At 48.2% G+C, this 22,110-nt stretch overlaps 1 protein-coding gene and 1 long non-coding RNA gene across 8 annotated transcripts in view; one reads left to right on the forward strand and one right to left on the reverse strand.

Annotated features, from left to right (window-relative positions):
* Window positions 1-22,110, forward strand: part of SPOCK1 (SPARC (osteonectin), cwcv and kazal like domains proteoglycan 1) — a 508,642-nt gene that overhangs the window by 296,718 nt on the left and 189,814 nt on the right. The window lies entirely within an intron of this gene.
* Window positions 5,013-21,033, reverse strand: LOC119243443 (uncharacterized). Of its 7 annotated transcripts, XR_005124708.2 has the most exons (8): window positions 20,892-21,027; window positions 20,068-20,187; window positions 19,603-19,733; window positions 19,220-19,305; window positions 18,431-18,493; window positions 11,401-11,512; window positions 10,809-10,892; window positions 5,013-5,387 (listed from the first exon to the last, which is right to left on the reverse strand). It is a non-coding gene; the product is annotated as an uncharacterized LOC119243443 (long non-coding RNA). The 7 variants fall into 7 exon arrangements; XR_008551440.1 differs by lacking the exon at window positions 19,220-19,305 and having other exon boundaries at window positions 21,003-21,033; XR_005124710.2 differs by lacking the exon at window positions 19,220-19,305.

The following is a 22,110-nucleotide window of genomic DNA, read 5'->3' on the forward strand; positions in this document are numbered from 1 at the left end:
ACACAGCCTTATAGGCTTCAGATCACTTACATATAGAAACAACACACACACATTAATGAGGACCTCAGTATCACCTTCTCAGATCTCATTCCCTTCTTTCCTTCCCAGAAGTAACACCTGTCCTAAATGTGGCATTTTTATTTTATGCCAGTGTGTATGTTTTTACAGTGTATGCACCTGTCTGTAAGTAGTCATGTACTGTGCCTGGCATGTTGGACATCTCATGTAAAGTGCATATTGAAATATTTTGAGGTTTCCTTATGTTGATTCACATAGTTCTAGCTCATTCCCTTTAGCTTCTGGGCAATGTTCTATTGTGTACATGGGTCATTTGTCCATCTTTCTCTTGGTACTGAGTTGCTATATTTTCAAAGTACAAGCAAGTTTCTCCCTTGCTTACAATCCTTCAGTGTCCCCAGAGGAAGCTGTCCCAGGCCACGTCGTCTTGTTAGGCCGTGTCCGGCTCAGGGACCACAGACCCCCACACTGGCAGATGCCACGAGGGGAGGCAGCCGTGGACTAGGAGACATCTTCTACCTCTGGTGACTCCACGCCTGGCTGTGGCTGCTCTTGGTGGGAGATAGGATTGGATTCCATTCCCCTGAGCTTCAGGTCTGGGGAGCTGGGTTTATATTCCTTTGTCGGACTTTCTCATGTGCCAACTTTACCTTCGAGACTCATCCCTGTCCGCCCTTCCATGCAGGAGGCAGCAAGAAGTCTCTCTGAGCTTGTTTTTCTTGCTATGCTCTCATACTGCCTCTGGATGGTCCCTGGCTCTGGCGCCAGATTCCTACATAGACAGGCCTGGAGAAGTGCTGGGGAACCATTAGCGCAAAGCAGGTATTGGAAGCTGTGAACGGGATGGGGAATTGCCGTGACCTTTTAGGGACAGTAGATTAAGTGAGACAAAGAACAGAGGTGAGGACCCCAAGAAGCAGTGAGGTAGACAGGATAAAAAGCAGGAGGATCTTTTACAGGAGACCAGGGAGGTGGCAGAGAGAGAGAAGATTGACCGGGATAGGCAGAATTGGTGTTGGGGAACCCAAGGGAGAGAGGCATTTGGAAGGAAGGCGGACAGGGCACCACAGGGAGCTGAGAGCCCAGCCAGCCGAGGCCTGTTTTATTAGGACCTGTTTTATTAGGACGTTAGTGGCTGCAGATTGCAGATGCCCTGGTAAGAGCAGTGTTTGTGGAGTGAGGAGACATGTAAGGAGGCCAGAGTGGAGACTAAGGAAATGGAGACAGGAGGAGTAGACCAGATGGAGATGAGGGCATGGTTACCCCTCCCACCCCAAGCTGAACCCTGAGGATTCTGAGGGAGCTAAAGGGAATGCTGAGAACTCTTGGCTCACATACCAGAGGCCTTGTGGCCGTTTGTGTCAGATCGGCCCTTGCCGTAGCCTGATGCCTCCTTCAAGTTTTTAATGACCTCAGCACCCTCCCAGCGCCCATGCCTCTACCCCTGGGCCTGGTCTTGTGGGGCTCCAGCAAAGGCACCAGTGTTACCTTGTGCAGTTTGCTCCAGGGCTTTTAAGGCGGCTTCTCAGAGTAGCATGGAGTCCTTCAAGATAGGCATGCCTCCAGCAGGTGCAATCCAGAGCAGGGTGGGAGCAGGCACAGAAAGAGCCTGCACATAGCCCCTAAGGAAGAGCTGGGGAGGGCTTCCTGCCTGGCTCAGCCCACCTCCGTGTGGTGGTCAGTCAAGGTGATTGGTTGTGAAAGGCGTGGATGGACCGCCGGCCAGGGGGTTTTGTGAAAGGGGATGTGACTCTAGCCTCTCCTGCATGGGCAGGACCAGTTAGGAGGCCCAGTAATCACCTTTGTTTCACAGTGCAGACACATTTGGTCTCAAAGAGAATTGCCTTCCACACACTGCCATCCCCACCTCTGCCTCTTTAGAAGACTTGGTTTCTCACGACTTATCAGGATGGAGCACTGTATTTTGTTCCTGCCTGTCTTGTAGCAATACCACATTCATTTTGTTTTCAATTACTGGGATGTACTCTGAAAGGCCTTATCTAGCTCAGACACAGCTGGCATCTTCCCGGTGCAATATTTCTCCGCCATCCTGCAGAGGCCTCTTCAGATGCAGGCCTGGCTCATGTCTCTTTTCCATCCCCTCTGTGAGATGGCCTGCCTGGGGACCCAGACCCCACTGAGGTCCAGCCCCTAATCACACACTAACCCCACTGCCTTCACCTCATTCCTCTTTGAATATTTTATATATTTCTTTATTTTTTTTAGGACCTAGGAACCTCAGAGGACTCTAGATCGAAAAAGCGATAGCTATAAAACTGTCAGGTATTAGTCATACAAGTGTAGCTAATTTGTCTGCTTCTGTTTCCCAAATTAAAATAAGAAACACAACAAATTAATTTCTAAGAATCCTTCAGTGCCAGAGCCAGTACCCCAGCTTAAGAAATGCCAGGGGCTGCTACAGCTTGGAACCCACAGGATTCTTCCTAGTGGTAGCCAGATGGGCAGGGCTGGGAGGTGGTCATGGAGGACAGCTGGTTGCCATGGTCTGGTGGCAGGGGCTCTAGAGAAGGTGGCCTCAGCCTGGAAGCAGGTATGTTTGAGATGGATAGAGAGGAACCTGTGTGAGGTCTTTATAGGCTCTAAGGCAGAGAGAACGAGAGAAAAAATATCCCTGACCACCAGGACACAAGAAAGGCAGGTTCTTCTCTGTTGAGTTTCTCCCTCCATCTACTCTCTCTCCCTCTGCAACCTAACCTTTCTGGATCCTCTTTCTGCCTTGGCTTTAACCCTGCTCCTCCCTTCATTTGTCCATTCATTCATTCATTCATTCATTCATTCATTCACTCTGTGCTGTCACTCTGTTGGGTGCTGGAAATGCAGTGGTCAACAAGAAAGACAAAGACCAGACTCCTGATAGCATGGCTAAGCTCTGTGAAGGGAACACACAGGCTACCATGGTAGAGAATAAGAGAGATCCCGCGGGCAGCAGTGGCGTCACTGCCATGGGGACTTCAAAGATAAGTTCTCTGGGGTGAGAGGGAGCCAGGCATGAAAAGATCTGGAAGGACAGGGCTCTCAGAGGGAGCAACAATCCGAAGGCCTCTAAACAGGAAAGATCTTGGAGCTGAAAGAGGCATTGAGGGTGAATATGAGGAGGTGGGGAGAAGAGTGGTAGAGGAGTTTGGGGAGAGACCAGACGCTAGCACGCCTACTTGTTGGTTCTCACGAAGTCCATTGTTCTATGGGGCTGGCATTCCTTACCTATTTCCTCATGTGGGTTTGGAATTGGCTGAACTAATAGTCCCTGCACCAGACTGTGAAGGGCAGGAGGCCTCTTGTTTGATTTCGCTGTTGGATGTGGACATTGGTTTTATTTGAATCCTTTCATAGGTCCAGCCAGTAGCTTGGGGAAAGGATCCTTCACCTTCTTCCAAAACTCCAGGAGCAGGGGCAGATGCCAGGAGCTTATGGGGTGTTCTGGAGCAAGGAAAGCAGTGGTGTGTCTGAGTCAGGAGTAACTTGTGAAGATCATGGGAGCAAAGGGCTTTCTGTGTCTGGGCACAGGGATCCGTGAAGTATCATGGCTGCCAGGTTCCTGCTCAGCATCTTCCTCCTCTGGATATCTGAGTCATGTCGACTGATAAACTTATTTTGTGAGCCTCCTAAACACAGCTGTGCACCCTGGGGAGAACACTAAACCTTGAACATTCACTGGAGAGTGCATACTTTACATGGTAATTAAAGAAAGCAAAGCTGTGTTTTACAACTCTGAGAAATTTTGCTAGAACCCTGTGTGGGGCTGGACTAACTCCCAAGGACACTCTGCCAGCCCGGGGTGACGATGAGGATGGCGGTCATGACAGCAGGTCCCCATCTGACTGTCAGGTATCGGCTGCCAGAGTGGGTTACATGGGTTATCCCTACGCGGTAGATAATAATCCTGATCCCAAGTTAGTTAAAAAGCCACAGTCAGGGATGAGTGACTTTCTCAGAGTCACCAGGCTGGGAAAGAGTGCCCTGGGATTTCATTCACGCGGTCTCACTCTCAACCTTTGCGCCTTCCTGCCTGCCGATGAGGAATGGCATGTCTGAGAGGTTAAGTAACTTGCTGCAAGTGCATAGCCAGCCGGAGCGGGGGACTGTGCTGAAATACCAGTCTTCTGACGGCCAGTCGAGGCTCTGCCAGCCTGCGCCGTGCTACCTCTACCCCCTCAGTATTCCCCGGGTCCCTGAGGTGTCAGAGCGGTGGCTCCCCAGCCCCAGCCCAGGGCCAAACAGATTGAGGAAGAGCCTCCTGGGGAAATGAAAGTACAGAATCTTGGTCATGCCACCAAGCCTTGCATCCCAGGAGGCGAGATCTAGGAGTCCATGTCTTGCTGTGTGGTGGGGGCTGAGAACTCCGATCCAGATACTCACACGGTGGGTCGTGGTTTGCAGCCAGGATGTCTTCTGTGTCCCCTTCCTGACTTGCATCTCTGCAGAGTTGAGTGTGCCTCCTTGTGTAAGCTGAGGAAGGTCACTGCCACACCCTGTGTAGATGCTCACACTTGCCCACCCCCCTTGCTGGATGTCCTCATCTATTTGCGGGACTAAGGCATGCTGGACAGGATATAGCTATACATAAGATGCCATGTGTTCACATAGAAAGTTACCTTTTCTTCCCTGCGGAGATGATGAGACATCTTTTAATTTTTTTTTTTAATTTTTGAAGTCAGGTTGATTAGTAGCATTATATAGGTTTCAGGTGCACAGCATTCTAGACTGACCTGTGACTATGCTGTGTTATGCTCCCCCGAAAGTCTAGTTTCCATTCACTACCATAGGATCGACCCCTTTACCCCAGTGTGTCCACCTTGCATCTCCCTTCTCCTCTGGTAGTCATCATTCTGTTGTCAGAATCTAAGGATTTTTGTTTTGTTTGTTCCTTTGTTGGGTTTCTTTACCTTCCACGTGTGAGTGAAATCATCTGCTATTTGTTTTCATTGGTCTGACTTACTTCATCAGCATGATCCCCTCTAGGTCCACGCATGTTGTCACCATGGCAAGGTTTCTTCTTTTTTAAATAGCTGAGTGATATTTTATTGTGTGTATACCACATTTTTTTTTTTACTCACACCAGGGACTGCAGGAGATCTTCTAGACTGTGGGATTGGATCGCTATTAAACCAGTCCCATTTCCTTGCAAAGTCCTCATGGAAACAGATGACATGGGCTTGGAAGGAAGGCAACCAGAATCCAGGCCGCATGGGCTGCAGGGAAGACACCTGGAGTTGGGAGCTCAGCCTGATAGTGCCCTGACCAGCTGAGACCTTCAGCTCAGGGACTCTTGACTGAGCTTCTGTAGCCAGTCCCCCTGTGCTAGCCAGATAGACAGGCCAGGCCTTCTCTTTCCTCAAGGACTCCTCAGTCTGTAAGAAAGACCCAAAAAGAAGGGTTAATGCAGAGGTTACATGTGAAGAGGGAGTCATTCAGTCAAGGGCGCCAGAATCCAGACTGGGATGTCACAGGCCATGTCTATGGGACCTCCAGCCAGTTACCCTCTGTGGTCTTCCTTCCAGTAAAGTAGGATGGTAATATACACAGTAATTGTCATCTGCAGTGGTATGTCACTTTCATAGAGTGAGCACTGACAAATAGTTGAGTGTTGATTCAATAACAAAGAGCAGAAATACTGCTGAGGAAAAGCTTCCCAGAGAAGGAGATAACCGAGATTTGTTTTGAAGAACAAATAAGATTTAGCCAGAATGTACAACATGAGGATGATCGCTACCACCACTGTGGGATATATAGGAAGGTTGTTACGAGAATAAATCCTAGGAGTTCTCATCAGAAGAGAAAATTTCCCTTTTTTTCCTTCTTTGTTTTCTTTTATTGTGTCTCCTTGAGTAGATGTTAGCTGAATCTATTGTGGTAACCGCTTCACAATATGAGTAAATCAAATCATCGTGCTATATACCTTAAACTTAGACTGTGATGGATGTCAGTTATTTCTCAGTAAAACAGGAAAAATACATAAAATGTTTAGCCAGGAGAAGAGGGTCATTTCAGGTGGCAGGGACTGCCAAGCCCAGGATGGAGGTGTTTGTGGTGGAGGAGGGAAACTGCAGGCAAGTCATTCATCACCAAGGCATGCAGCTTAGGTGGTGGGGAGCCACAGGCTGGAGAGTTGGGTCCTACTGAGCATTGTGAACTTTGTGCCATACCTGGTGGCACCCACTGCAAGGTGAGAGTCAAACAAATGGCACAAAAGAGCCTCTGCTTTGTATGTGTTCTAGAGAGAGACACTGAACTCTAGCTGTGTGTTGAGCAACCTGTGGTTTCTTCTGCTGCTGCGGAATTATTTTCAGATATTGCCCTCACTTCCCCCTCAGCTAGCTTTGGAGTTTCAGAAGATGATTGTCTCTGGTACTGGAGCACTGGGGGCATGTCGGCTTCATGACAGTGTCTTGTCTGCCGTGTCCTGCAGTCTCCTGGAGGATGAAAGGGAATCATCCAGCAAATCCTAATCAGATTTCCCAGGCAGGCATCTGCCCAGCCCGATTTAGATTATCATTCATTATCCTCAGCTCAGAGAACTTGTGATGGTGGCAAGATTAGCTCACACTTTGCATGTGCCTTGGGAGTTTACACAGCAGCAAGCCTGTTTGTCAGCTAATGCTCCGAAGTTTCCAGCCTCCGCAGGGACCACACTTCCAGCTCTATTTCATGTTTTATTCAAATGTAGCAGAAGGGAGTTACAAAGCTGATGGCAAGCTGGAAGCTTCTAGGGTTGGGAAGCTAGGTTGGGGCCCCTCCCAGTCCTGCCCTGTGACGGTCTCATTCCTGGAATGCAGCCCAGATTTTTCATTTCTGAGGCAGGACTTTGAGAGAGCCCCGTTTGCAGAGCAGAAGCGCAGTCCCCTGTAGATTGTGCTTGTCATCCGGCCTATCCCCCAGCTGATGGAGGGAAGGTCCCTAGAGCAGACTCTTTGCATCACTCCCTCCCCAGAAACCCACAGGGTTCTCGATGATTACAGAATGAAGTTTAAACTCACTAGACAGTGTTTCTGGCTCTTCTGTTCTAGATCCAGGCCACACCCCCTTCACATGCACTGTCCAGACTAAGACGTCCCACATGGGTGCTGCTTCCTCCTCTTCCCCTGCTTCTGACTGCGGGGAGCTCCCAGTCGTGGCTGCCCCGTGTTGTCATGGAGCCTTCTCACTTCTGCTCTTGGCACCCCTGTTTCTTACTCTGGTTTGGGTCTTGCTCTGAGTCGTCGCTGAGACTGACCCTTTACGCAGGAGATTTGAGCTTAGGACCTTGAGGTCGCCGTTCCTCCCCTGCCCTTCGCCCTGTGCCCAGCCTAAGACCTGACACATGTGTCGGATTCGAGTCTCTTTCAGACCAAGCCTGGCCAAGACCTCCACCTGGTCACACATTCTCTCTGGTCTTGTGATGAGGGCCAGGTCGGTGAGCAGCTCATTCATGGCTTTTTTGGGTGTGTTTTTCCATTTCCCCAATGCCTGCACTCTGGGGCTTCTATTTTGATACTGTGCTCATCAGAGTGTGGGAAGAAGGAAAGCTCAGGAGGGGGAAGTGAGGCCTCCGGCTGCCCTGACCAGAATATCCTGGAGCCACTGGCTCCTCTGGGTTTCTTTCAGCCAAACTGTGGGGAACTTGATCAGAGGCGGAAGGGTCCATGGGGTGGCCAAGAACATGGTGCTAGGCCTTGTGGGGCTGACTGTAGTTGCCGACAGACTAGGTAGCAGGGTCTTTGGGAAATAAAGCCCTCAAGCTTCTGGCTTCAGTCAGGGGCTGAATCAGGACCTGAAGCAGTTCTGCTGTCTCCAACTCTTGCCTCCGAGCTTCCATCCGTCTCTGCTGGGGGCGTGTGGGGCAGACCGTTTGTTGCAATGCCCTGCAGGCCAAGCTGCTACTGGGAGGAAATTTTGGCTGTGAAAGTGGTTTAGAGAAACAGGTGTCATGCAAAGGTGAAGGGACCCCCTATTCCCTCAAGACAGGAGAGACTCCCCAGGCTCCAGGCTGCCCCAGCAGTGCGGAGAGGGAACAGGAGGACCCCAGCACACCTGCCAGCCCATGAGCCTGTAATTCACGCTCTGTGACAACTTAAATGTGTAAGTTAACTAATTGGTGGCATTATGTCCTATTAACGGAGAGCAAACGGCTGTGCCTGTGCTGAGACAAACTCGGAGCTTAGATCTGACTCTCCCATGGCAATTCAGAGCCGGCCTTTATTTTTAGATCAAATGGGGGATAGGGGACTGATGTCTTCTTGTTTCCGCCCCCACACTGGATGTGGATAGGAAACTATTCCTTCAATTTTTTTTTTTTTTAACTCCTTGTGGGTGTGGTTCTTAGCTCACAGGGAGGAGATTCTGTCTTTTCAGTACAGTGCTAATTTTGCAACTAAACCTGTTTTTAATATTGGAGGCAAGATACTAGCAGGTTCTAAAGAGCCTGCATGGCCTTAGAAACGCTCCCTCTTTAGTTCACTTACTAGCCAGCTTGGAAATAGAAGTCCCTGCCCAGCACGCCACCGCTGCTGTGTGCAGCTGCTCTTCCCGGTGGGCACTGTGCCCATCCCTGGGGATGCAGAGGGACAGTTATTACTTACTAAGGATACTTAGCTTCTACGTGTGCCAGGCACTTTTCTAGGCCCAAGGCATGTAGTGGTTCTCTCTCTCTCTCTCTCTCTCTCTCTCTCTCTCTCTCTCACCCCCCTCACCCCCTTCTGGGAGAGGGGAATAGGGAACTATCGAATTGTGTCAGATGCTACAAAGACCTTGGGCTGCTTGCTGAGGCAGCCGCTGGAGGAGGGGTAGTGTAGGAGGGTTCTTGGGAAGCTGGCAGAGGGTGGGGGACAAAAGGAGCCAGCTGAAGGTGCAGGGCTGGTCTGAGGGGGTCCCCAGCTCTGCTCTTGGAGGATGGCGAGCTGCTTGAGCCGGTACCTGATTCTGTATTTCCCCAAACTTGGGCTTTTGAATTTGATTCCTGTTCTGCTATTCAAGCCAAGCCCCTGGGTGTCCCTGAGCCTCAGTTTCCTCAAATGTGACCTGTGCATAATGGGGCTTTCCTGGCAGGAAGTTGTAGGGACCATTTCAATCAAGTGCCGGCTACGGACCAGACATCACTGATGTGAGGGTTCCTGTCTTCATCCTGAAGCCTCACTCCTGGGAATAGAATTGAAAGAGTTGAGAGCATATTAGCCTTGTTCACAGAGTGCAGCTTATCCTGTGCCATGCACAGGGCGCTGAGAAGTAAGTAGTCAATATTCCTGTTCATGTGCATCTCATGGTTTCCCCCTGCAGTATGGCAATAAATGATGGGACAAATAGAGGAGCAGATCTCTGGGTGTTTTGGGGAAACAGCTGGTAGGTCTGGAAGCCTCTGCGGGAGGTGTCCCTGACTGTAAGTGGGGCAATGAGATGGGCTGACCTTTCCAGGCCTGGGGCGGAAATAAACACAGAGCTGGATGTCTCCAAAGTTGTCCCTCTCTCTGCTCACCAACAGGGGTATGGAAGTGATTTCTGGAAGGGAGCCAGGGTGCCGGAGCCTGTCCCTCTTGACCTGTGGTCTCTGAGCACCTTGCCGTTCTCAGCCTGACGCCACATCTTTTCTTACCTGTCCTGGCTTCCCTGGTTTGCTTCTTTAAAGGCCTGTTTGGAAAGCTTTTAGGATTGATGTCTCCCCCAGCCCTGTCCGTCCCTGGCCCTCTCCATCAGAGACCTCCACTCCCTCCTGCTCCTCATTTCTCTCCACTGGCTGACACCAAAGACTTTGCTTCTTGAAAAAGATTCTTCAAAGCGAATGCTTGGGGCTCCCCTGCTTCTTATCTTTGAGTCCAACAGCATCTTTGCGGGAAGTTTTTTTTTTTTTTCTAATGTGCGTTAATGTGGAAGGGAGTAAGCAACTTTATCTTCCAAGCTCGCCATTTTCATTCCCCTCCTCCCCCAGCTGCTCCACTTCTGCCCTCCTCTATCTCTTTCAGCCACTTATCCTCAATACTTTTTGTCTGTTCTTCTCTAGCTTCCTTTCCACCCCGCCCCCTGGACTCTCAGCTTCTGCCTAGCGCCTTCCTCCCTGGTTTTCTCTCATCCTTACTTTCTCCCCAGTCTGCTGCCCAGAGCTGTTCTCCCTGCACAGGGGCCTCCAGACCCCTCCGCGCTCTGGGGTGCCTTTGAAGATGCCTTTGCTCACGTGGGCACGGCCACCGGCACGCCTGTGCCACAGGACACCTGCTTTGCCCATGGCTGGAGTTGTTCTGATTGCGCAGCAAGTCGGTGTTGTCTTTGACTGCCCACCTGGTGGATTTTCGTGGGGAGGAATTTCTGCAGGTGCCCGGAGGACACCACCACTTTGTTATTGAAGGACAGGCGTTGCTGTGTGGGGCTCCTGCTCTGAGCGCTCTGAACCCAGCCCAGTGGGAAGCCATTCCTTCCTCTAGCCCCTGGGCCCGGGCTCCTTTCTCTGTTACTGCCCCGGCCTGTGAGTGCTGCTGGAACCTGTCTGGCAGGCGCGGATGTGATCTGAACTTGTTCAAAGGGCAAGCAAAGTGAACGGGGTTGTGCTCTCTGTTGTCAGACCCCGCCAGTGGCACCCACCCAGCCCCCTCACCTCCACTGCCTGTGGGAATGTCCTCAGGGGACTTGGCATCCTTTGGAATGGGCACATTGCCTCAACCATTGTTGCATTTGATTAACCAGATAGCATTTATTAGCTCCAAGCGCAGTCTGTTTGCATCATTTTTCTTTTCTGTCCATGGCAGACTCTGCCTGTCCTGTGTCTCTGGCTAATTTGTGTTGATGAGCACATCATTTTGGGCTCTTACCTTTTCTGAAGGAGTCATCTTTCAGAAGACTTAACGAATGATGGGTTCTTATAGTCCATGTTAATTATGGATAATAAAATAGACCTAATAAGAGAAGTAATTATATATATAGTTAATAACGTAAAGTAATTATATAACATATAGAGCCACCTTACCTAATGTATAGTAACATCATGTATACTTCCATATTATATATGTAACACACATATACCCAATTGTCTATAAAATATATATATGCATGTGTACCTGTAGAAACACATGCACACACACACACCTGCACATACACACTCAGTGAATTGTGGTGAGGGAAATCTTTGTAATCACCGGAAGCCTGTCAGGATGGGTAACCTTTTTTTTTTTTTTTTGGTGGGGGGACCCTCGCTGGTGGCCGGGGAATGAACCGGCGCTGCAGAGGCTGCGGGCAGCCTGGCAACCCAGCGCTCAACTGCTGCGTGACCAGGGGAGGCCCAGGATGGGTAACCTTTTGATGAAAACATTCCAAGTTCATTTTTCTGGAGTCTGACTGGCCCTGGAGAAGGGCAGGCTCCTTCCCAGCTTGAGGGTGTGCTGCTTGATGTCACTGTCCACTTACTGTGTCCACTGCCAAGGCCGGAGCGGGGATCCTTCCTGCCTCCAGAAGTTCAGAGAGGCCTGAGGAGAGACCTCACTGTGAGCTTGTTCAAGATGACCTTGATGGCAAATACCTGAGAGAATTGAGGACATTCCAGTCATTTGTGTGATTAAGGGACAGGATCTTCCTCCCGTGAAGACAAGAAAAACATCGTTGTGGGATTTGCTGGGTGCTTTTCATTTTAGGAGCTTATAAAGCTGGATGTGTTGGTGATTTTAATGGTTGTTGCCTTAGATTAATTCAGTCATTAGGAAGGTTGGGTAAAAGTTTAATGTGGTGGGCATTCCCCTGGGGTGGATACCTCTTTCTAGAACATTAGAGTTAACATCAATATAGTCAAAAAGATGTGTGCAGCACAAGCCTCTGCTGTGAATAATTTTGAAGATACATTTTAATTTTATTGTGAGTTTTGAACCAATTGTGCGTTTTCCCCAAGTGAGTCACTACTTATTGCTTGTCATGCATTCGTGTGTGTGTGTGTGTGTGTGTGTGTGTATTGCAGTATCTACATTCATAAGTCTGAATTGTACTCATCCAAATGGAAGGGGACATGGTTGGTGGGGCTGGAGGGAAGGGTGACTTAGAAAAACACCATGAGTTAGCTCTAATTGTTCTTCCACTTTAAAGATAAAGAAACTAAGGTCAAGAAAAGTTAAGTGACTTGTCCAAGCTCACGCAGTTAGTGAATAGTGAAACTGGTTTGAACTACTGCACTACACTGGCCAACTGTCATACTTATGGGAATAACCCAGCAGTTCCCGTCAGTGGCTAGACCAGACTACTGTGCTTTGCCCGGCACGACCGTACTCTGACCCTAAGCAGCTTACACTGGAATTACAGACATCAGCTATTCCACTACAAAATGTTACTTTTAATTTACTTGTACATCATGTTCAGTTCTCGCCATACCAAATTTCAGACTAAGGCCTCAATTTTCCCCTGCCTGGCCCACCTTTGAGTGCTGTCATTGTTACTGCTGCCCCATTAGCCACATGTTTCCCCTGCCTGTGACTTCTGTATGTCTTGGCCACCCATCTATCAGCACCACGTACACCGTCCTGGTTTCCAATGTCATCGTTTCGGTAAGCCTTCTCCACACCTGCTGTGGGTATGATGTTGCTTTCTTCATGACTCTCATCCCTATAGTAATCTGTCATTTTTCTCCCTTGTGACATCTAGAACCTTTCTTTTCGTAATCTTACAATCAAATTGTAGACATGTGCAGAATGAGTAGAATTTAAGTGTGAATGAAAGGGTAGGGTTGCCTGTCATGCTTCAGGGACCGCAGGTTTACAAAGGTGGAGGTGGCCTTGTCCCTTGGATGGTGTCATTCTTCTGGTGATGCCCTCCCTGTGGGGCATACAGCGCCCATTCTGTGGACATGTGCTGTCTCTGGCATTCGTTAGGGTACACCCAGGATGGCAAAGCCTTTCCTGCTGCCAAGCCAGGGTAGCAGCTCTTCCTGTTTCATACCAGTCCCTGAGTGCTTGGACCTACCCTTGCAGCTCCTTTGGGCTGGAATCTGTGGTCAATGCAAATGTCCCCTTTTGGAGTGGCTGCTGTCGCCCACCTTCAGTTACCTGATGCGGATGACAGTCTGATGTGAGAGGACGCAGGGGACAGTGCCCATGTGTTGGGACTGCCAACCACAGCAGACAGCTGGGACGCCGGGCACAGGAGAACAACAGATTTGGTTGTGGAGTTGGAAATTAGGGTGTGTGTGAAAAATAATTAGGAATCATAGCCTCAGGAAGAGAAGCCTGCAGGGAGACCTAGTAATTGTCTTGAAGCAGATGAAAGCCAATTATACCGCCGAGTTAGGTCAGCTTGTCTCTTCCCCGTGGAGAGCAGAGAAGTATGTTTAAACTTGAAGAGGAAGGTTTTGGCTAAATATGGAACTGTTACCTGCTGGAGCGCGCTGTCGTCACAGAGCTCCATCCAAGTAGGAGAGAGTGTTCCTCTTTCTAGAGGGAAAACTTTGGTAGAAACAGAGCTGGCTTAAGTGCCACTAAAGTTGCTTTTTCTCTCCCACATATGGTCATTGGAATGAGCCGTGAATGGTGCCCCTGTGTGTAGCCGAGAGTCCAGTCTTCGCCCGGCCATGTCCTGACTGTCCTGAGTGGCATGACCTGATGATCAGGTTAGACCCAGCAGCTCCTGATTCTCTTAGTTTAGGGTCCGATCTAGCTGTGCCTGTTGCCAACTGTATAAATTAGACCCAGTTGCTTATCTTCTCTCAGACTCTGTCCTCTTTATTGTAATAATAATAATAATAATAATAATAATAATAATAATAGCATATACCTTGTGGCATTATGAAGATGATTAAATGGTAACAGATCCCTAACTCTTGATCCCACATGCAATTCAAAGTAAAACAATGTTAACTGCAAAAGAAGTGGAAGAAAGACTGATACAGATCTGAGGCTTCCCAGGATTCTAGTCAGTAGCTTACTTGGGTTTAGTTGTTTTTTTTTTTTTTTTAAAGATTTATTTATGCATATAAGAACTGGGGCACAGGAAGAGATGTGGGGGATGAGAGGATTCACCAGAGACAGAGTGGGGAACAGAACAGGCAGATTGACCTAAAGACACTGCTGAGGGGAGGAGCGTGCGAGTCAAGAGAGTCTGCCTTGCCATGTGGGTAGCTCCCTGGCTGGCCGGGGATCGAACTTGTGCTGCAGGGGCTGTAGCACGTAACACCTTGTGCCACCAGGGAGATCCCAGTTGTTTTTTTTTTTTTTTTAATAACAGTTTCACAAAAATAATTTTGTTGCCCTTAGTACCTGCTCATTCTGGATAATCCAGCCCTGGTGATGAGCTGGAGAAGAAATTGCGTTACACCTCCCATCTCTCTTTTAACACGCTGCTTCCGAGTGTTTGATCAAGCAGCAGTTCAGTTGCCAACAGCAGAAGCTGACATGTTGATTTAAGAAAGCTTAAGAAAAAGGTGATTTTTCAAGAATGATGGCAGCGCCTCCAAGAATTGGCAGGGTGGGCGTGGCCAGCAGCAAGAACAGGGGTCCTGCTGGAGGACGGAGCAAGTACAATGCTGCCACCGTGACTGCTGAATTTGCTCTTTGGTGTTTTCTGAGCCAGTGGAGACTCCAAAAGAGGTCAGGAGCTGGACTCAGACCTGTGCCTACCAGGACTCAGGACAAAGGAGGCATTTGGTCCCATCTCCCAGAGGGTGAGAGGCGGGCATCAGTGGGAACTCTATCCCCACTGACGCTTCACACTCGTGGGAGCTGGGTGCTGGAAGGAAGGGAGTTAGTGGATAGATGCACGGAGCTCCTCTGTGCTTGCTTCTGCCAGCGCCTGCTTGCCACTGATGTGGAAGTCGTTCATGAACTTGGCTAGTTTGCCGTCTGCATCCTTAAGCTCTCCGTGTGTTTTCATGCTGCCTCTGCAGGGGCCTCTAGGCTCCCTGAGGGCAGGGGCCCCAGCTTATCAGCTCTTTACCCCTCAGTGAGCCATTCCGTCCAGTCCGGAGACCTGGTGGTTGGTTGCCTCATTCTTCGTTGGATTCTGAAGAAGTTCGCCCTCGTCAGCATGAACTGCTAGAACCAGGTGTCCCTGTGGTAAGGAGTGTATCAGACGCTGGGAGTGTGTAGTCAAGACTCGAAACTTCTCCTAGGCCTCTAGCAATCAGCAAATACATCTCTGTGATTACGGGCTGAGTTCCAGCATTGTGTACTGTAGGCCTGGCTCTCGGGTGGAAGGTTGAAAATAAACTCATCCCCTCAATTGCTTTATTAAATAATGCACAGATGACAGTGCATGAAATATTGATGCTCAGAGAGCCAGCTCATCCCCCGGCGGGGGAGAGGGGCCTCTGGGTAATTGGTTTCTCTACATGGCAAGTGAGAGAGCTTAGAAATAGCAGTACTATTTCCCTCACCCTCTCAAGCCCTGTCTATTAATGGAGGGATGGACCCAAGCGAATCTTGTTTTTCAAGCTCTCATTATCCTGCCACCACTGAGGCAGCAAAATGAACAGAAGGGCACAGTAAAGTATTGGCGTTTTCACATAAGTCAACCTTCAGGATTGGGCACTTCGTATGGGTTAAATTTGAGGCCCCTGTGGATCACCTTTTTAAGAAATTGGTGAAGTATTATTACTATCCATCTGGAAAATTTAGAAATGTGGTTTGGTGATGAAGACCCAGGCTGTATCACAGTAAGGAGTTAACTGTAATCACTGTTAAATGCCTTGAAAACCCTTTTCTATAGACATGAAGTGTGAAAACCTGCAATGCCAAGGCCAAGGCCTCAAGCCATTCACTGTCCAGGGAGGCACATCGTCCCCGGTGATTTACTATATAAGCCGCGCACAGCGCACAGAGCAGCTGCGCTGTTGCTCTTAATGGGATTTTAAGTCACAGTAACCTTTATAATTGGAGTCACAGGACGTGTTTCCTAGGAAGGTACAGTGGCTGTCATGTAACCCTCCCAGATATGAATAGCAGCTCAAACTCGAGCAGTTTCTCTTTGTAGAATTTGTTTGCCGGTGAGTTCAGCAGGTCAAGGAACACTGTGCAATGCCTAAGTGCCAGTATAGGGTTTTCTGCTCTTAATTGTTTTTACTTTTTGTCATCTGTAATTTTTGGCCCCAACAGCTATTTTGGCTCCAGAATAAGTCAAAACTGGTTGTGAATACAGATAGCACTACGTCGCTTAAAACTGATGAGTGGATTTTTGTTCATCGGCAAACATTTGCAGAGCTCCTATTGGGAGCGGGATTGTGACCCTGCACATTGCATAGGGTCATGATGTCGCCTGCCCTTTCACACTGTGGTTTCAATAGTGTTCTCTCCCAGTTAAATTCAGCAAACATTTATTGAGTGTCTGCCCTGTAGCAGGCTTCATGGAAGTGAGCAGGGACACAGAGATGAGTAAGGTTCACTGTCTGCCCCGGAGAAGCTCTCCACCAGGGAGAGGGATAAGCAGATGGTAACTAGGTCATCATGTGACTTCTCAGGCATGCAGAATGGAACATGGATCATAGGAGGTTGTCCAGAGAGCAGAATTGGCTCCCAGATGGGCCTGTCCAGGAGACGAGCAGACTGCTGGGGCACATAGGTCCGAGGAGAACCTGTGTGCTTTCCCTGCTCATATTTGGGTTCCACTAGAGATTCTCTCTCTTCACTCCACAGGACTCTCTGCACCTTAGACCCTAGAACACATGCTCACAGTCCTGTGGTGGTGATGGTTGCATGCCTGATCCCCGTGTGGGGAGTGTTGGAAATTATGGTTGGTTGTAAGGGTTTTGTAGTCACCCAAAGGAGGGTCTGAATCACAATTTATTACTGTGTGCTTTTAGGGGAGTTGCACAGTCTCTCTAAGCTAGTTTTCCAGTCTTTAAAATGGTAATAGTGATAACATCTGTATAACCACTTAAAATACAATCGACCCCGACTCTTAGGACCTCATCTAATGCTAATCACCTCCCTAAAGACCCTGTTGCCAAATGCCATCACATTGAGTGTTAGGGCTTCAGGACATGAATTTGGAAGGGGATATGGTACAGTCCCTGGCAGCACTGACTTCATCTGGTTTACAGAAAGTCTAATCTAGTGCCTGGCACGTGGTATGTATTGTGTATGTATGAACTGCTGGAGTTGCATGGGCAGATCACTTTCCATACAGAATTATAAATTTCCTAAAGGCCAGGACTGTATTTTTATTTTTCCTCTCTTAAGTGATTGGGATAATGGGAACACCAGTGAAAGGAGAGAAAGAATGAGAACCTGTTGGAACCAGAGATTCCAATCTTGACTTGGCCATGTGCGGTCAAGCAACTGTGTGCCCCAAGACAGTGATCCAGCCTTTCTGAGCCTCATTTTTTTTTGATGGGTGAGACGGGAGAAGTAACTCTTACACCCTAGACTTCTGGCGAGGCTTGAACAACACAGGCTATATGAAAGCACCTGCATTTTCTGATACATCACGGGCCTTCTCTAAATGTTGCCTGAATTCTCACACTATCCATGAAGCATCCCTGAGATTGTAACTCCCAGATCACCTCACCTGCCTTGGGTTTGTAACTCCCAGATCACCTCACCTCTACTGTTTTTTTTGGTGGGAACTTCCAGGCCCACTGGGAGTGTGCCTGGGTACATAGCCATTTGATGCAATTCTTGACAGGGATTTAAAAAGTAATAAAGATAAACTTAATTTGGTACAGAAGTAATGACTTAGATCTAATATTCACATAGAAAAGTGGGGTATTTTGAATGTTCTTGGTCCCATTAACAGAATTTAATCTAGTGGTGAAAATTTATGGGGCAGCAAGCAATCTGTTTTGCCTGATGGTGTTCAAAAGTGCAAATGAATACTTCACATGACCTCCCTGCTTTTCAGAGTTTAACAGCACAGGAACATTTATATTTCAAACAAGGTAGTCCTCGTTCTAGTGTGTCTCTGGGCAAACCTCAGACATCTCTTTGGGTCAAGGTAGAGAAGTGGGTGAATTGTCACATTTCACTTGGGGTGGCCACCATGCTGGTTGGTGCATCTTAATTCTGAAAGCTTGTCAAGTCTTGGTGCCTACCAGCCTAGTCTTTAGGAACCTAGGTCTTGGAGGCAGATGGAACTGGCTGTGAGCTCTTCTAGCTATGTGACCTTGGGTTAGTTTACATCTTAGAACCCAACTTTCTATTTCTACAAATTGGGGGCATGATGGCCTCCATCAGTGCTGTTATGAGGATTCCATGAGATGCGTAACATCTCATAACACAGAATCCTGCACGCATATCCATGTCCAGGAAATGTTGTCCATCATTATCATGCTAACTACCAGATTATTGCATTACCTGATAAGTATCCTACTATTGTATCAGTCGGTAATGCAGTAGTTAATGTCGTAGGAAAGTTTTGGAGTCTGAAGCAAAATGCTGCATCATCTGAAAAAATCCTTTTATGAAGTACTTAGGGAGTCTGCCTTACAAGTCTTTGAACCCTGAAGGGAATATTAGGGAAACAGACTTACCTTAAATTTCTTTTTATCTTTGGCCTTAGTTTTTGCTTTCCCCTGATGGCCATTCCTGAACTCCTGCACAAATCACAAGAAAGTACGTCACATGGCAGTAGGCCTGCCATGTCCCTCCCATTCACTTCTGTATTTTCAGCTCCTGAACCAGTGCCTGGCACCTGGTAGGTGTTGCAGACATATTTATTGTTGAATATAGCCATAGCCTTCTAATCTTTAGATTATACATCCATCTGGCTCCCTCTTGGACCAAAAGGACTCATCTTACTTCTCATTTCTCTCAAGGAGTGTACAAGCCAGTGGTGGTTTTGGTATACTGGTTCCTTTTCTCTTTCATGGCACTCAGCTTGGTAGAGGAGATGGAGCACTGGGCCGGAGTAAGGGACCAGGATTGTAGCTTCAGCTTCACTGCTAGCTTGCTTAGGAACCTTGGGTGGGTCATCTTTCACTCTCTGGACCTCAGCTCTTCAACAGTATCAGGAGGAAATTGGCTTGTCTGATTTCTGGATCACCCTTCAGTGCTGTCTCTGGAGGTTCCTTAAGGACAACACCCACTTACCTGCTTCTTTCTTAGGCCTCCATTTTCCAGCCAGGCTCACTTGCTTCTTATACCCCATATAGAAATGAATCCAGGCCCGCGGGATATTTTAAGCACTAGCTCCCCCTAACACACCCTGTATATCTAAGTCACAGTATCTAAGTTTCAGAACTGTTGACTTTCCGGGCAGTGAATTCTTTGCTGTTAGGAGCTATCCTGTAGATTACAAGATGTTGACCTCTGTCCCTCACCTCTGCCCGCTGGTTTTCAGTAGCATGCCCTCCTCCATCCATGCCTGCTATGACAGGGACATTGCCTCAGACATTGTCATGAGTCTCTGAAATGGAGAAGAGGGCAAATAATCCCTGATGTTAAGTACATATTCTTCTGTAGTCTTGTTTCAGATGGCATTGTCAGAAGACAAAGGATTTTCTCAAGAGACTAGAGCAGATGGGAATAGTATATTGGTCCTAGTCTCTCGCCCCCAGGGATAAGGGGGACAAAAGAAAACAACTTGAAAGTAGAACTAAAGCTCACCCAAATATTGTGTCAGGGCCTGATTCACATTGAGATGATTCCATGTGTAATATATCACCGAAGATGAAAATTGCGAGTGACAACTCTTAGATCTTACCCAGAATATGACAGCTATTGGATCTTATTCTTGCATCATGGAAACTGGGTAGCCGTGGCACTGAATACTTGATAGAAAAGATAGTTGCTAAAAATCTTCCATCTTGCTCACAGTTTGGATGGAGGCACATCCTAAAGAGATGGAATACAAAACAGTTTGAGAAAACATTTTCAGTGGTGTCAGGATATTATAAACCACATGTTTATTGTAAAGTTGTTGGTGATATTTTCGTCAGAAATACAAGACAGGAGCTCATAATTGGGTGGGTGACATAAGAGAAAAACTCGTGGAAACCTAAATCAAAGTATAAATCAAGACTAAATGTGTAGATGAAAGTAATGATGCTGTTAAGCAGGAGCCATAATTGCCAATGGAACAGAAGGAAGTAGGAGTGTGAGCTCAGGTCATGGTGGGGGTGGGGGAGAGTTTAGTGGCTCTGAGGAAAGCGGGACATGCTGAACATACTTTGTCTGAAGCATCAGGAGGCTGATTTTGATCCTAATTAGCTGTATCTGAAGTCTGGTGAAACAGTATACACTTGACATCCAGTGTCAACGTGAAGGTATTTATTCCTGCGATTTAGACCTTTCAAAACAGAGGTGATTCCATTTTAAAAGGCTCTTATTTTCTGGCCTCACATTACTCCTGAAGTTGATATCCTTGAGTTCTCCTCCCAACTCAAAACCCACCCACTCCCTCTGAGAATATTGTATCTCCCTCAACAAAAAGAAGAAAGCCCTGTGGGAAGCTGCTGACTGCCAGGCTTGCTTTCTGAGACCAGTCCCTCACCCTGGGCCATATGTGATTGGCTCAAGGAGGACATCTGATTCCGCCTGGACCTGACTCCAGACTGACAATTTTTATTTAGAGCTCAGGGGCCCATCATTCTCTTGGTGGGGCTGGCATCGCTGGGCCTGCTCACTGGGAGTTGGTCAGCCATCTTTCTCTGTGAAGCCTGGAGAAGCCACTACAGATGTGAGTGACTTCCCTTCTCTGAATGCGATCTGGGGTGTGCCTGTCCCTGATCTCCTGAGGACCAGGTCCTCACAGGGCCCTCTGTGAAGGATGGGGGGTTTACCTAGGGTCTTGTCATAGCCCACCTGGCCTCTCATCTCTGCCCCTGCCTGGTCACAGTGCCTCTAGGACTCCTGTCCTGCTATGGCACAGCCAACGCCCCTCCAGGCTGCCCTTGTGCAAATCCCACCACCTCCCTCCAGTGAGAGGGAGACAAAGTGTCATCCCTGGGAGCAGCTTTCTGTGGGCTGGGGTATCGAGGAGAGTCTGCTCACCCCAGTCACACTGAGCCTCCATAGCAATGACAGTTTAGTGCGTGAACTTTCCAGATATGGCTGACTTGAACCCACAAGGACTGGCTATACCCTGACACTCTGGCTCCTCACCATGCACCCTGTGATGTTCTCTAGAGACCAGGGATCTTTGTTTCCCAGGAGCTCTCTGCGTCGTAGCAACAGAACCTGACCCAAGTACCACAGGAGGGCTGTTTCAGAATCGGGCTGCGAGTGGCTGGAGTGGCCAGCCCTGGCTGGCCATGGGGATGGCTCAGGGAGCACTGAGGACTGGGCAGCAGGAACCTGAGACAAATGCTGTCCACTGGGTCCTCTCCTTCACATGACAGAGCCACAGGAAGGTCACGGGGGTGGAAGGAACCAGATTGGGGATAGAAAACTGGCACCCCAGTCACTCTGTCTTTTTAGTGGGTAGTTGGAGTCATGTCTGCTTATCCTGTGCACAAGCAGGAGAGATGATCCTGTGTGTGGAAAACAGGGTGCTGTTAGTAAGGGGAGATTGAAAGATTGGAGGTAAACATCCACACTGGACCCCTCACATCACAAAAATGCAGGTAAAATTTGGGATACAGGTTTGACACCTTCGGAAGCGCTCTCGTGAACCACCTTTCATCTAGGAGTTTCTGTGCATTCATGTATTTCAGATGTTAGTGCCCAGGGAATGGGGTTTCTGTGGGCTGTGATGTTGGGAGGATAATTGCAGACCAAGCAGTGATGAGAAACCTCTGCAGAGAGGGGAGCTGTGTGGAAGGTGTCCTCATCTACCACTTAGGAATACCTGCTAGAAGAAGAGGCCCAGCTCAGGAAATTCCAGTGAGAGCAGTTCCTCATTACCCCCTGCTGCGGCGTCACCTCTGGGACCCGACGGCACTAAGACTGATGTTCAGCGCAGTAAGACTGTAAGGGAAAAAAGCAGCATAAAACCTATTCAGTGGGGGAAATTCTCCAGGGCAGAAGATTACTAAATTAATTACACAGATGCAAAAATTTAAAGGAAGAATAATTAGACAACCTGTTAAAACTAAAATAAAAATAAAAGTTATGTTGTTTCTCATAACTGCCTTTAAACTAAGGAAAATGAACTCTTCTGGAACATTCCTATATTGTTGGTCTTTAGAGTCTTTGCTTGGAGAAGAAATTTCATGAAGAAGAGATAGGTTCTTACAGTGACATGGACCCAACACAAGTGCCTTCAGAACCA

This window comes from Talpa occidentalis, unplaced genomic scaffold (genome assembly GCF_014898055.3).
Source record: "Talpa occidentalis isolate TD23 unplaced genomic scaffold, MPIMG_talOcc4v2.1 talOcc4.13, whole genome shotgun sequence".
Taxonomy (NCBI): Eukaryota; Metazoa; Chordata; class Mammalia; order Eulipotyphla; family Talpidae; genus Talpa; species Talpa occidentalis.